This window comes from Thamnophis elegans, chromosome 2 (assembly GCF_009769535.1).
Source record: "Thamnophis elegans isolate rThaEle1 chromosome 2, rThaEle1.pri, whole genome shotgun sequence".
Lineage (NCBI taxonomy): Eukaryota > Metazoa > Chordata > Lepidosauria > Squamata > Colubridae > Thamnophis > Thamnophis elegans.
This window is the reverse complement of record NC_045542.1, coordinates 20054217-20067453: the sequence shown is the minus strand read 5'-3', so window position 1 is coordinate 20067453 and position 13237 is coordinate 20054217. Positions and strand designations below refer to the sequence as shown.

Sequence of the window (13237 nt, the reverse complement as noted above, 5' to 3'; positions counted from 1 at the left end):
TATTTGTAATAACAACAACCCCTAACTACAATTTGATTTCTTCTCCAAAGCATTCTGGCAGTCACAACTAGTAAGGGAACACTGAGCACATAACATTCCTAACTTCCATTTAAAAAAATAAAAAGCTCCTAAACTTTCCTTTCCTGTCAATAGTATCTCTAGAGTAGTCAGAATTTGAGAGGTGAGGAAAAAATAAGTTGTATCAAGAAGTGAGGAAAGAAATAGAGGTGGGAGATTGGATCTAAATTGGGACAGAAGTTGCCGTGCTAGCTGTGATGGCTTTCAAAGTGTTCCAACCATGGAAAAAGTGTGCTCTCTCCCTCTCTCTCTCTCTTATACATATCTTAAAAAGAAATGGAATAGTCTAGAGAAGAAGGAAATAACACAATGCCAGGAATGTGTAAAAAATTGAGTTGGCATATAGTGGGCATTGGTTACAGTAAAAGGGATTTATAAGAAATATACAAATGTTATCAAGGCAGTCACTACTCATGGCCAAGGCACTGAAATCCTCTGGCACTAAACTGCCCTGCTTTGTATTTTCCACAGACTTCAATGCCCATAATGGAATGAGTTCTCTGTGTCCTTTTTAAATTTCATTTCCCACTCCAAAACAAATAAAAATAATTAACATTCTGCCTTTTGGTAAACACAGATCTTGCAAAATTCTTTCAAGGGGAAAAGTAACCATTTGCTTCTCAAAAGCCTCTCTTTCTTGTTAAAAATTGGATGCTAAGAGAATTTATTTTTAAAAAGATTCCAGCCTGTCCCCTAGAAACACATGTTAGTTTCCATTTAAGAACTTAGCCACGGTATATTGCCAACCAGAAAAGCTGAGCCAGGTTCCTCAAATCATAATATTGGGACAACAGAAATTCTTTTACTATAATTTCTGGGTCATCAGGTTATAAAGAGGTCATGCCTAGGAGCATTATTTTTCTGACTCTGCAATAAGAAGTTATCCTGGCTGCCACATTATTTATAATGGAAGATCAACTATTGAACCAAGGTTATCTGAACTGCAGTTGCTGTTTGTCACTTGTTTTGCAATTCTGCTTTTTTCATTTTAATTCCTATAATAAACATAATCTCAATTACTTAGGACTGGAACTAAAAATATTACTGCCTTGATCATCAGACCAATACCGTATGTAGCTTTTTCTGCTCAAAACCTTAGAATTCTAAGTCCTCTAGTCTATAGGAAAAGGTAAAGGTTCCCCTCGCACATATGTGCTAGTCGTTCCCAACTCTAGGGGACGGTGCTCATCTCCATTTCAAAGCTGAAGAGCGAGCACTGTCCAAAGATGTCTCCGTGGTCATGTGGCCGGCATGACTAAACACCGAAGGCGCACAGAACACTGTTACCTTCCCACTAAAGGTGGTTCCTACTTTTCTACTTGCAACTTTACATGCTTTCGAACTGCTAGGTTGGCAGAAGCTGGGACAAGTAACGGGAGCCCACTCCATTATGCGGCACTAGGGATTTGAACCGCTGACCTTTCTGATCGACAAGCTCAGTGTCTTAGCCACTGAGCCACAGGGTCCCTCCTAAATCTCTTCTACTACATAACAATTATCATAATAATTTCAAGATCCTGACTACTATGCATATTGACTCTTACTGCATTGATTCCTAATACAGTTCAGAGTCCAAATGGTACTCATAATGTGCGACAGATCTAATATTTTAACATTAATGTCTTTGTGTTGGGGGGAGGGGAACAAATTGACAAATAAATACACAATACTTAAATATTGTTTCCCTTTGTTTAATTCCAGCTAGATGTACAATGGGCTGCTCAAAGAATAAGTGAAGATGAGAGGCCACAACAACTGGTCATTTCCTCCAGCTACAGAAAGGCAGAAAGGTAAGCCAGTTACAAGCTATTGTTTACGCTATCATTTGTAGCATTTGGAAAAGTTAGTTTCTCACTTTTATTAAAGACTGGAAATTTCTTGTGTGCTTTTTGCTGAAAATGGAAAAAATGCACTGGTGATTTATGGATCTGCTGATTAAAAAAGGTTGAATATGCAGAGAATGGAACTATGATGTAATTTTAAGGGGAGGAAAGGAGGAGAAATAAGTTTGTAACTGCTATAAAGAAGATCAGAAATCACATCTTTTCTTTTTATACATATTTGTTCTATTTCATGGTTTTCTCATCTTTTCTTTTTTCCTTATATCATTTCATCATTACTTCTGTGAAAATCTTTGATAAAAATATTTTTTTTAAAAAAGTCATTTCTTCCTGTAAAGGGTGAAGAAAAGGAAGGAAATATGAGATTATGGACAGTGTTTTGTTATTAGAGTTAAATGCAACACTGAGAGATTATTTTTAATAGTTCTTTTCAATTCCTTTTTACAGGACGATATCATAAGCAAAGTAGCTTAAAAAAATAAGCCACTGTTGCATTCACAAATCGTATAAAGAAATAAACCATGGTAAATTAAGCACAATAACTAGCTTCATTGTAATACACTCAGCCAAAATAAAAGAATGCAGGGCTTCAAAACAGCCTTTCTATTATCTACAAGAGGGTTTTTTTTTGCCAAGTATATACAGTATGGAACAATACCTGAAACTATTTTCACAGTTTCAGAAGATGGAAAATCCCTGTCTTCTCCTCCCCCTGTCCAATCTTGGAATCAATTGTAAATAATCTTTAAATGTTGGGGGAAAGAAGAAAGAAAATTTCCCAAATGTGACTTATAATATACACATGGAAACTTTTATTTTACTAGTATTGAAGATTTTTTCCCTGTGGTCCAAATAACAGAATATTAGGTGGATCTGCAAAAAGAAAATAGGAAATGCAATAGCACTTAGACTATCCCATAATGCTTTACAGCACTATCTGAGCAATTTACAGTGTCAGATTGTTGCCCCCAACAATCTAGGTCCTCATTTTACCAACTTAGAAGGATGAAAGGCTGAGTCAACCTTGAACCCGTCAGGATTGAACTCCTGGCAGAAAGCAGTGAGTTTGCCTGCAATACTCCATTCTAATCACTGCACCACCACGGCTCCTAATAAGTTGACTCCTATTCATAAGCTATTTTCAATACACAACAAGGACTTAAAACAATATTCCACACTCTTTATCCTGTTATCTACACAAAAATGCTGTGAAATAGATTATTATTAATATTATCTTGGACTAAAAAACTAGGGTTATGGAAAGACTAGTGGTGGCCTCTCATCAAAAACATCACAATTTACTAATGCAGTAATTTGTATGTGTGTATATTATTATCACTGATCCTCTTGAACACCCTATCCTAAAACATTGTGTTGTTTTTGTTCCTATGATAGATAAAAGGTCAAAACTAGAAATAGAGCTCCTGAACAAGCGAAAACAGAACATTTTTATTTGTGGGAATTTTTGTAACTGGATGGGAAACTTCTCCTTATGAACATGGTGAGAACTGTTTATGCTAAATGAGCTTCTCTCCCAGGACAGTGGTATATAAATATTGACCAGGGGCGCAGATTTGTAATCAGGTCTCCAGATGCTGAATTGTAACACACAGACTTCCCATTTTGCATGGCTATGGTGTGTAGGAAAAATTAGGAGTTGGTAAACTAACACATCTGGAGGACAGCAAGTTGAGAAGTCTATATTATCGTGTGTATATTTGCAAACTAGTCCTAGCATTTTGCTATGAAATGGGTTATTGAAATAATAAAACATGCACACACACACACAGCCATTTGCATGTAGACAGTCATCTTGTTTTGAAGCTATCAGTTCATAAGTGAATCTGGAGGTAACTTAGTATAGGTATGGCTAGTTTAGAGCCCACAGAAAATAAAACACAGGAACTGACTCTCCAACTTATCCCAAACGGAACTAGGCCTACAAGCTTGAGCCACAAAAACAAAACAAGCCCCAAAGGGGTTGCCCCTTCACCACTGGCAATGCCACATTCCTGAGGTGGGCAGCACTAGTCATTAATGGTTTCCATGCCAAAAATAACTCTCTCCCTTCAATAATGCAATATGCAAAGGGGGGAAAATTGGTAGAAAGCAATTAAGAAGAATGAAGCCCGATCCATACACAAAGAAAATAGGTTCAAGGGCATCTGGGGTTTACATACCATCTCTTTCTGTGCCCAAGGGAACCATTTGCAATGGGAAATCCAGCTTGCACTGCCCTGAGTGCCCAAATGAACACACACACGCACACACACATACACACACTTAGGCCTGAAACTTCAATTCTCATAGACTGCCTAAACAGGACCCTTCAGTTTGTTTGACAAAGTTATTCAGAAGTGGTTTGTTATTACCTCCCTCCTAGGGGTGTCAGTAAGTGACCAAGTCACTCAGCTGGCTTTGTATCTCAGGCAGGACTAGAACTCACTGTCTCCAGGTTTCTAGTATGATGATGACTTGACTACTATACCAATCTGGTTAATGAATAGACTCTTGATTATTGGATGAGCATAATTTGTGTCACATTCATTTCTACGCCCAGATTAAAGTTACTAAAAGCAAAAACACGTGGAAGTGCTCCTCACCTCACAGAAAATATTTAAGGTCTGTAGTCATGCAGCCAATTTTGTGCTAAAGCAGTAGTTCCCAAACTTGGCAACTTTAAGACTTATGGACTTCAACTCTCAGAATTCTCCAGCCAGCTCTGGGAGTTGAAGTCCACAAGTCTTAAAGTTGCCAAGTTTGGGAACCACTGTGCTAAAGTAAGACTAATAAGGATAGTTTTTATATTGTACCATGATTGGATAACCCAATAGGTCACTAGAAGGGAATGAGAATCGGCACGCAGCAGAATGGAAGAAAAACGGAGGTGGACAATAGCATTCATCAGATGGTAACAGCTGAGTAATTTCAAGTAGGGATTAAAATGCATATTTCTCAGACATTTGATATGGGTTTTGTACTATACGTTTTCTTCTTAAAACACGTACACCAATGTACATACAGACACAATAGAAGTGGATGAAATAATAAGCTGGGTTCCATCAGCACTACTCCAAGCTGTAAGAATTACTACTGAAGTTTAAAAACTGGTACTTGAACTTGTTTTATGCTTCCTTATTCATCCCTTTTCTTTATTTTGTTTTCTTTTGTGTCACATCTTTGATACTCTGCATCTGTGAATATTTTCCTTGACTATATAAAAATACCATAGGAACACTTCTGACTAAACAATGGGCTAATAAATACCATTTACAATAAATAACCAAATAAAAAGTATTATGAGAATGACCAAAGAACATATTTCAAATTTGTTTTCTGTAGCATATTCCAAAACTTCCCACTAATAAGTTGGAATTATTTCTTATCCGTCGTACTGCAGGCATCAATAGACCCATACATTATATTTTAAAAATGCTGACACACACACACGCGCACACACACGCACGCGCACACTCTTACACTTTATGTTTCTCCTTTGGAACTTTACTTTCACTTTAAAAGCTGTTTCCAATGTGTCCAAATTTATTTCTAAGTACAGATTTCACTAGTAATGCTAAAAAAGAGATACAATGTATGCTTCTCTCTCCTCCTCTTTGTGTCAGATTATGTTGTCAGTAAGAAATAAAATGCAGGGATGAAATAATTTGCTCTCCAATGAAGAACTGAGAGCTATATTTTTCAGAACGTGAGAGCCACAAGTGTTGATCTTATGTCATTTTTCTCTCAGTTCCAATTCCCAAACAATAAAACATTTCCATATTTTATTCATTTTCCATGACCTATCTCAAAGACTCTTTGGGAAGCTATAAAATGTTTTAAGACATTTTTCATGTTCATCATCCCAACAGATGGCATTCAAGGCCACCCAAGACATTTTAGCAATTGAGCCAGAAAACCGTAGGCAGACTCTCACACCCACATACACGTAGCTTCTTTCCCCAAAACTGCAATGAATAAAATAATCTACATATCCTTATTAAGTGTGGCTATCCTCTGGCCCAATATGTTTTTTCTCACCGATAATGCCATTTTCTCCCCCAAATTACCTTGCCAGTTAATATTATTATATTCATAGAGCAGCATCAGCACCCATATTACCTGATACACTTTTTGAATGGATGATAGCAAAACAATCTGGAATTTTCTGCCTGATGGGAAATAAGCACTCTACCACAGGACCATGTGTCTTCCCACACATCCTTGTGGTGACAAAGAAGGATATTTGAAGTCCGTTTTTCCCCCTATGCTATTTCTCCAACCCATTTAACATATCAAAGTATGTATGTTTTGAAATTCCAGATCATTATATTCATCCCTTCTGGACATCCCTTTTTAGAACAAAGCCTTTAAACCCCAAATGAACATGATGAACTGCTGTCCTCAAATTTGCTAGCTGCAAAGGGCAAATGACTTTGGGTCTCAGAAGGACTTAATCTCTTCCCCAGGGGTGATAGAGTTACACACCTGAAAGAGGAGATGTCAGGAGGACCAGAGGTGGTATTCAGCAGGTTCTGACCTTTTCTGGAGAACCGATAGCGGAAATTTTGAGTAGTTTGGAGAACCAGTAAATACCACCTCTGACTGGCCCCGCCCCCATCTATTCTCTGCCTCCCGTGTCCCAGCTGATTGGGAGGAAATGGGGATTTTGCAGTAACCTTCTCCTCAGGGGAGGATTCCGGCAGGTACTACTGCACGCAAATACACAATACAATTAAAATTGTTCTGCGCATGCGCAGAACTGAAAAATAAGATGGCGCCGCTCCCGCCGCCGCTCAGGTTACTAGTTTGGAGGCCTAGATCGCTGCTGGTTCCAGCGACCCAGGCCGCCAAACCACTACCAGTTCAGCCGAACCGGTGCAAACCAGTAGGAACCCGCCACTGTTTCACCTGGAGTGGGGTGGGAATGGATATTTTACAGTATCCTTCCCCTGCCATGCCCGCCAAGCCATGCCCACTGAGCCATGCCACACCCACTGAGCCACGCCCACAGAACCAGTAGTAAAAAAAATTGAATCCCACCACTGAGGAGGACATAGTATGTCTTACTTTACAGAGGCCATGTCAACGTTCGATGCCTGCTATTCTGACTATTCTAAATTGTCTTTTGGTTAACAACCATTTTTTTGAAGCCAGCAAAGACCTTGAAGTGCTTCATCAACACACAGAGCATCGAGACTTCATTGGAGATTGGCAGCTAATAAATTCAAATAAAATCTAAATAGCAGATACAAGGAACACATAGATTATTTGATCACCATTTCCCCCACCTATGGTGGGATATTCCACATTTCTACATACATTAATATTACTACTTCTCAACATGTATGTTCAAATCTGTGTTTCTTTTGTCTTCTTTTTAAACTAAATGTTCATTTTTAGGAAGTCATATGACTATTAGATGGGATCCTAATGAAGGACATGGTTTCCCAATTCTTTCAGGTTGACAATTTAATGCAATATAGACACTACTCCATATATATGGCAGAAGACTTCTGGATCAATCAAAACCTACTTGGAGATTAGTCTGAACATATGACAACTATTGCCATTTTCAGCAGAAGAGTCCTTTCTACTTAGAGGGCCTTTGGAGTAGAAAAATGTTATATTTGAATGGAACATAGCAATTTTTTTCCAGTGGCCAATGGAACCCTTCCAAAATTTCTGCAAAAGAAGGTAAGTGATACTGAGAAAGAAATAAGAGAAAATGAACTGCTAATTCAGGGGGAAAAAAGAACAGTGCAATTGGAAAAGAATAACCATCTCTCTGGGTTGCTTCCAGAGTTAATCATACAATGATTATGTTCATTCAGTATCATAGCTGGGTCATTTAAAAGTCCATTATGTTAGATGAAATCAGAAACCCAGTCAATTCCACATCAGGATACAGCTTAAAATATTCTCAAAGTACCCAGGATAAATATTGATTTGAAGGTAAAGATAAAAGTACCCCTTTGCACATATGTGCTAGTCGTTCCCGACTCTACGGGGCGGTACTCATCTCCGTTTCAAAGCCAAAGAGCCAGCACTGTCCGAAGACGTCTCTGTGGTTACCTTTCCACCAAATGTGGTCCGTATCTTTCTACTTGCATTTTTACATGCTTTCAAACTGCTAGGTTGGCAGAAGCTGGGACAAGTAATGGGAGCTCACTCTATTACGCGGTGCTAGGAATTCGAACCACCAAACTGCTAACCTTTCTGACCGACAAACTCAGTGTCTTAACCACTGAGCCACCACATCCCTAACTATTGATTACTTGTTCCAATAAAGTCAGTCCATGTAATACACATCCCAAAGAACTTCAACGCTTAGTGCTGGTCATAGAAACTGGCGGGGTGGGATATAAATTTAAAAAATAAATAGATACATAATACACACAGAGACACCAATCTGGAGGTATGTATTTGAAATGGAAATGGGGAGAAATCCAAGCCTCCCCAGTCCATATCAAATGGGTGACAATTGCAGTTGAGTCGAAGAGGATTTTAAAATAATTTTTAATATCTTTGAAATAGAAGAAAAGCGGGTGGGGGAGATAACTTAAGCCAACATTAAAGTCTGTGAGTCACCTGTAGTCCCAGATTTACACTATCTGGGGAAGGAATTGCATATTTCGGAGAAAAGATAGGAGAATTGAGTCCATGTTTGATTTCAGTGAGGAATTATGAACTGAAACAATTTCTATAATCCAAATTTTGTACTTCAGGCAGGTTTTGTATCTTCAAAGTTATATGATCTTTTCATCTTTGATTGTCTAAAAAATTAAAAAGCTAAACAATATTACAGTTGCATATTATTTTACCACCTTCAAACATTCCAGTTAAATCCCCTTTTTTTTCTTTCAATGTAATGTCATAAAATGGCCTAGATTTACTTTTTATCACATCCAATAATATAGCTAAAATAGAGTGTGGTGTATGGTATCAAGATTAAGACACTAATTCAAATCATACTCATTTACATACTAAATCTCAAATCTTCTTTTTATTTGAAATTTTCGAGAACACCCACAATTCTAACCACAATATCGTAGAAAAAGGCACAAAAAGACTTTCAGATACAGATCGCAGTTGTGCAAGACGGGGCAAACCCACTGTGCTGTTTTTGTGAATACATGTAATCTTCCACTTACATCCGTTCATTTACTGACTATTCAAAGTTACAATGGCACTGAAATAGCAATAGCAATAGCAGTTAGACTTATATACCGCTTCATAGGGCTTTCAGCCCTCTCTAAGTGTTTTACAGAGTCAGCCTATTGCCCCCAACAATCCGGGTCCTCATTTTACCCACCTTGGAAGGATGGAAGGCTGAGTTAACCCTGAGCCCGTGAGATTTGAACAGCCAAACTGCAGAACTGCAGTCAACTGAAGTAGCCTGCAGTGCTGCATTTAACCACTGCGCCACCTTGGCTCTCTAAGGACACTCTAAAAAAGGACACTCATGACCAGTCCTCACACTTATGACTATTGCAGCATCCCTATGGTCAAAATTCAAGCGGATGATATTTATGATAGTTGTATGCAATCACTTTCCCAGCCAACTTCCAACAAGAAGAATCAGTGGAGGAAGCTGGATTTGTTTAATGACCACGTGATTCACTTAACGTTGGTATTAAAAGTTCATGAAATCAGGTATGACTCACTTAACAACTACCTTGCTTAGTGATGGAAATTTTGGTCCCAATTCTGGTTATAAGTCAAGGGCTGCGTGTACATACAGCATTACTAAAGAAGATTTCGAAGTGATTATTAATGTATCTGAAAATACAAGTTTGTTTTAGATTTTTAGGCAATCTGTAACCTATTAATTTTGTGTTACTATTGCAGTAGGATTCTCTCATAGCCTAACTAAGCAGATAATGCCATATCACCTATGTTCTTTTGTCTCTCTGGACTTAACCGATTCCACACAAATTGTATGACATTATCTTGTTTGGTGACATAATCCAGGTTAGTTTATCCTTAAGTGTGGGTTTTATATGTGTACATGCAAGTACATGGACACAAAAGGTTTCCCAAGTTGCAACTCTGTCAAATGCTATAACTTTGACTCTCTTCTCAAGTCTACAAAATGTAAAAAGCTTCAGGTTTGGACTTAGAAGCCTAACCCATATAGGTCAAAAGGAAGGCTGAGAATTTATCTGCAGATCCTTTACATCCTAGTCATAAATTGTTTCAATTCCTTCCCTCTGGAGTCCGGATGGTGTTATAGAGCAAAATATGTGCCAAGACAACTAGACATTTTCCCTTGTACCATCACTTTGCTGAACATCTAATTCTTTTCAGTTCTGTCTAATTGTGTGTGTGTGTGTGTGTGTGTGTGTATAATGTTTGTGTGTATATATTATCTAAATTCTCTATAGAAAATTTAATCTAATTTGTATTTACAAGGCATCAAAATGTACATCAATGTAGGAACAACAAGCAGCTTTTAAAAATCCTCTATTTCTGCTGTGTTTGTTTCTGATTTCAGTCAATCAGAAAATAGCTGGAAAAGACCTTACAGATCCTCTAGTACAACCCCCTGCTCAAGCATATCAGGCAAATGACTGTCCAGCCTCTTCTTAAAAATCTCCAGTGATGACACAACCACAACGTCTTTTAGAGTTTATTGCAAATACTATAATAGCCTGACGGTTATTATTTTTGCTTCACAAATCAATGTTGGTAGGGCGAATCCCGGCCAAATATTTCTTAATTATTATATTTCTTTCACAAAGCTTTCTGGTTTTCTCTGTGCTTTTTTTTTTATTTGAGCTTAGCAGAACATTATTTCGACATCTTTTCAATTTCACAAAGTGGAAGTACTTTTCCTTCTTTTGCTCACATATAATTCAAATAACGTGGGTGATTAGAAGAAAAGGATGAAAAAATTCAATGCTGGATCAAAAATAGGCAGCTCAGGGAAAGAAAAATATTAATTTTAAAAAAATCAAATTTCTAACTACAAGTTTTATAACCGTTATACTACTGCAGCATTCATCATAGAACTAACTCTTAAAAGGCATTAAAATCAATGACATATACTGACTTACTTGAAGGGCATTCCTGGTTTGCAAAGTACCAAATAAACTGCTAGTGTTAGTCTACAACAAATTGAAGCGCACCATCCAAAACAGATAGAAGTATTTCCGATGACATGACATGGAAAAGGGTACTTTGGGAATGGAGCAAAAAGTGCACCATGAAGTCACTTTGACAAAGAGTGGGAGATTAATAGAGGGCATGTATGCTCTATAAGACTCATGGTATATGGTATAGATCCCACAGATTAGGCCTCCTCCGAATTCCATCCGCCGGCCAATGCCGACTGGCGACTACCCGGAGGAGAGCCTTCTCTGTGGCTGCTCCGACCCTCTGGAACGAGCTCCCCGTGGAGATTCGAACCTTCACCACCCTCCAGGCCTTCCGCAAAGCCCTTAAAACCTGGCTGTTCCGACAGGCCTGGGGCTAAAGAGCTTTTGCCCCCCCCCTCGAATGGTATGGTTGTCGTGTGCTTTTAAATTGCATATTGTTATGTTCGTCTTTTTTATCCCTTGTCTGTACCCCCTTCCCTGACTTGGATTGTGAGCTGCCCTGAGTCCCCTTCGGGGAAAAGGGCAGCATATAAATGCAATAAATTCCAATTCCAAATTCCAATATTGGTTAACGTACTAGGTTAGCAGTTGTGAGGTTCAGATTCAAATCTTCCCTTAGATCCACAAGCCAGTTGGGTGACCTTGGGCCAATCACTCCCTCTCAACCCTAACTGGCAACTCTGCAACATGCCAAGTAAAAAATAATTTAAAATCTCTTTGTCACATCATGCATTGAAACTTAACTGTGAATTAAGTAAGACATAATGCAAAAACATGTAGATCCTGGGACAAACACTAAGAAGAACAGCAAACAGTATTCTCTTATTTATATCCTCCAGGAGTGGCTACCAGCCTATACTGACAATGGAGTAATCAAGTAGAAGATATAAGCCCTTAGAAGAGTTTCTCATGCAGACAGATATGCAAAGTGCACAATGATTTACATCTTGATCAATCTCAAGGCATCTTAGATTCCCACAATTTTCTACTTAGGAATTGTAATTTTCCCAGGAAAAAAAACCCTTATTCAGAGTGGTATTCAGCCAGTTCTGACAGGTTTCTGGAGAACTGGTAGTGGAAATTTTGAGTAGTTTGGAGAGCCAGCAAATAGGCGGGCCCTGTCCCCGCTGCCTCCCAGCTGATCTTCTTTTGTTGCCCTGAACATGAGAACGAGCTGCAAAGCAGGTTAGTGGAGTGGGGAGAGAATGGGAATTTAGCAGAAACCTTCCCCCAGGAGTAGGGAGGGAATGGAGATTTTGCAGTATAACCTTCCCCTGCCACGCCCGCAAAGCCCCACCACGCCCATAGAACCAGTAGTAAACACTTTTGAATCCCACCACTGCCCTTATGGATGTTGCACTTGGCAAAAATTACAACCAGCAATCAGTCCTGCACGAATTAAAGGCTATGCCTTTCTAAATCTGAAGAAGAATTGGAGAGTGATACTTACCAGTAGAATTAATCATGTCAACATTTTGAATGTTTTAAAACATTGTATTTTTCAAATGCTACTTGCCTGCATCCCCATAAATCACACATACGGTAGATAAGAAGGTTGACATCGGCTATCAGCATTCATGGTTATTTTATGTTTTTAAAATGCCAGAGAAAAATATTGAAAATATCTCATAAAATTCAGATGGAAGTTGGTCCAGATTTCCCTAGCCTATACACAGTATGTTTCCAGTTCCCATAATACAGACACTGTCTGGAATATTCAAGTCATTGGTGAAATTCAAAGTTTTTTACTACTGGTTCTGTGGGCGTGGCTTAGTGGGAGTGGCAGGGGAAGGATACCCATTCCCTCTCCACTCCTTGGGAAGGATATTGCAAAATCTCCATTCCCTCCCCACTCCTGGGAAAAGGATATTGCAAAATTTCCATTCCCACCACACTCTGGGGCTAGCCAGAGGTGGTATTTGTCGGTTCTCTGAACTACTCAAAATATCCACTACCGGTTCTCCAGAATTTGTTAGAACCTGCTGAATTTCACCCCTGATCCAAGGGCTTTTTAACAAAATATTCATTTCTGCTAAGTTTTGATGTACCATATTTTTTCAGGGATATATCCTGGAAAAAGAACCAGGTTAATAAATACACTCTTATGGCTCAAAAATGGGTATATAGACAATCGGGTTGCTGCTGAAAATTTACTCCGCTGAACTCAAAAACCTTGAACTAATCCTCCAACATTTCTATCTTAAAAATGCTTTGTAAAAT

General features: G+C 38.6%; 1 long non-coding RNA gene across 3 annotated transcripts in view; it reads left to right on the top strand.

The window, feature by feature from the left end:
- The window catches only part of LOC116503654, a 37367-nt gene that overhangs the window by 15391 nt on the left and 8739 nt on the right, over positions 1–13237 (top strand). For 2 of the 3 annotated variants that reach the window (XR_004254726.1, XR_004254724.1), the window contains exons 2-4: positions 1780–1868; positions 3315–3420; positions 7380–7613. This is a non-coding gene — a long non-coding RNA (uncharacterized LOC116503654). The remainder of the gene's footprint in view (positions 1–1779; positions 1869–3314; positions 3421–7379; positions 7614–13237) is intronic. The other variant, XR_004254725.1, reaches the window with a different exon arrangement.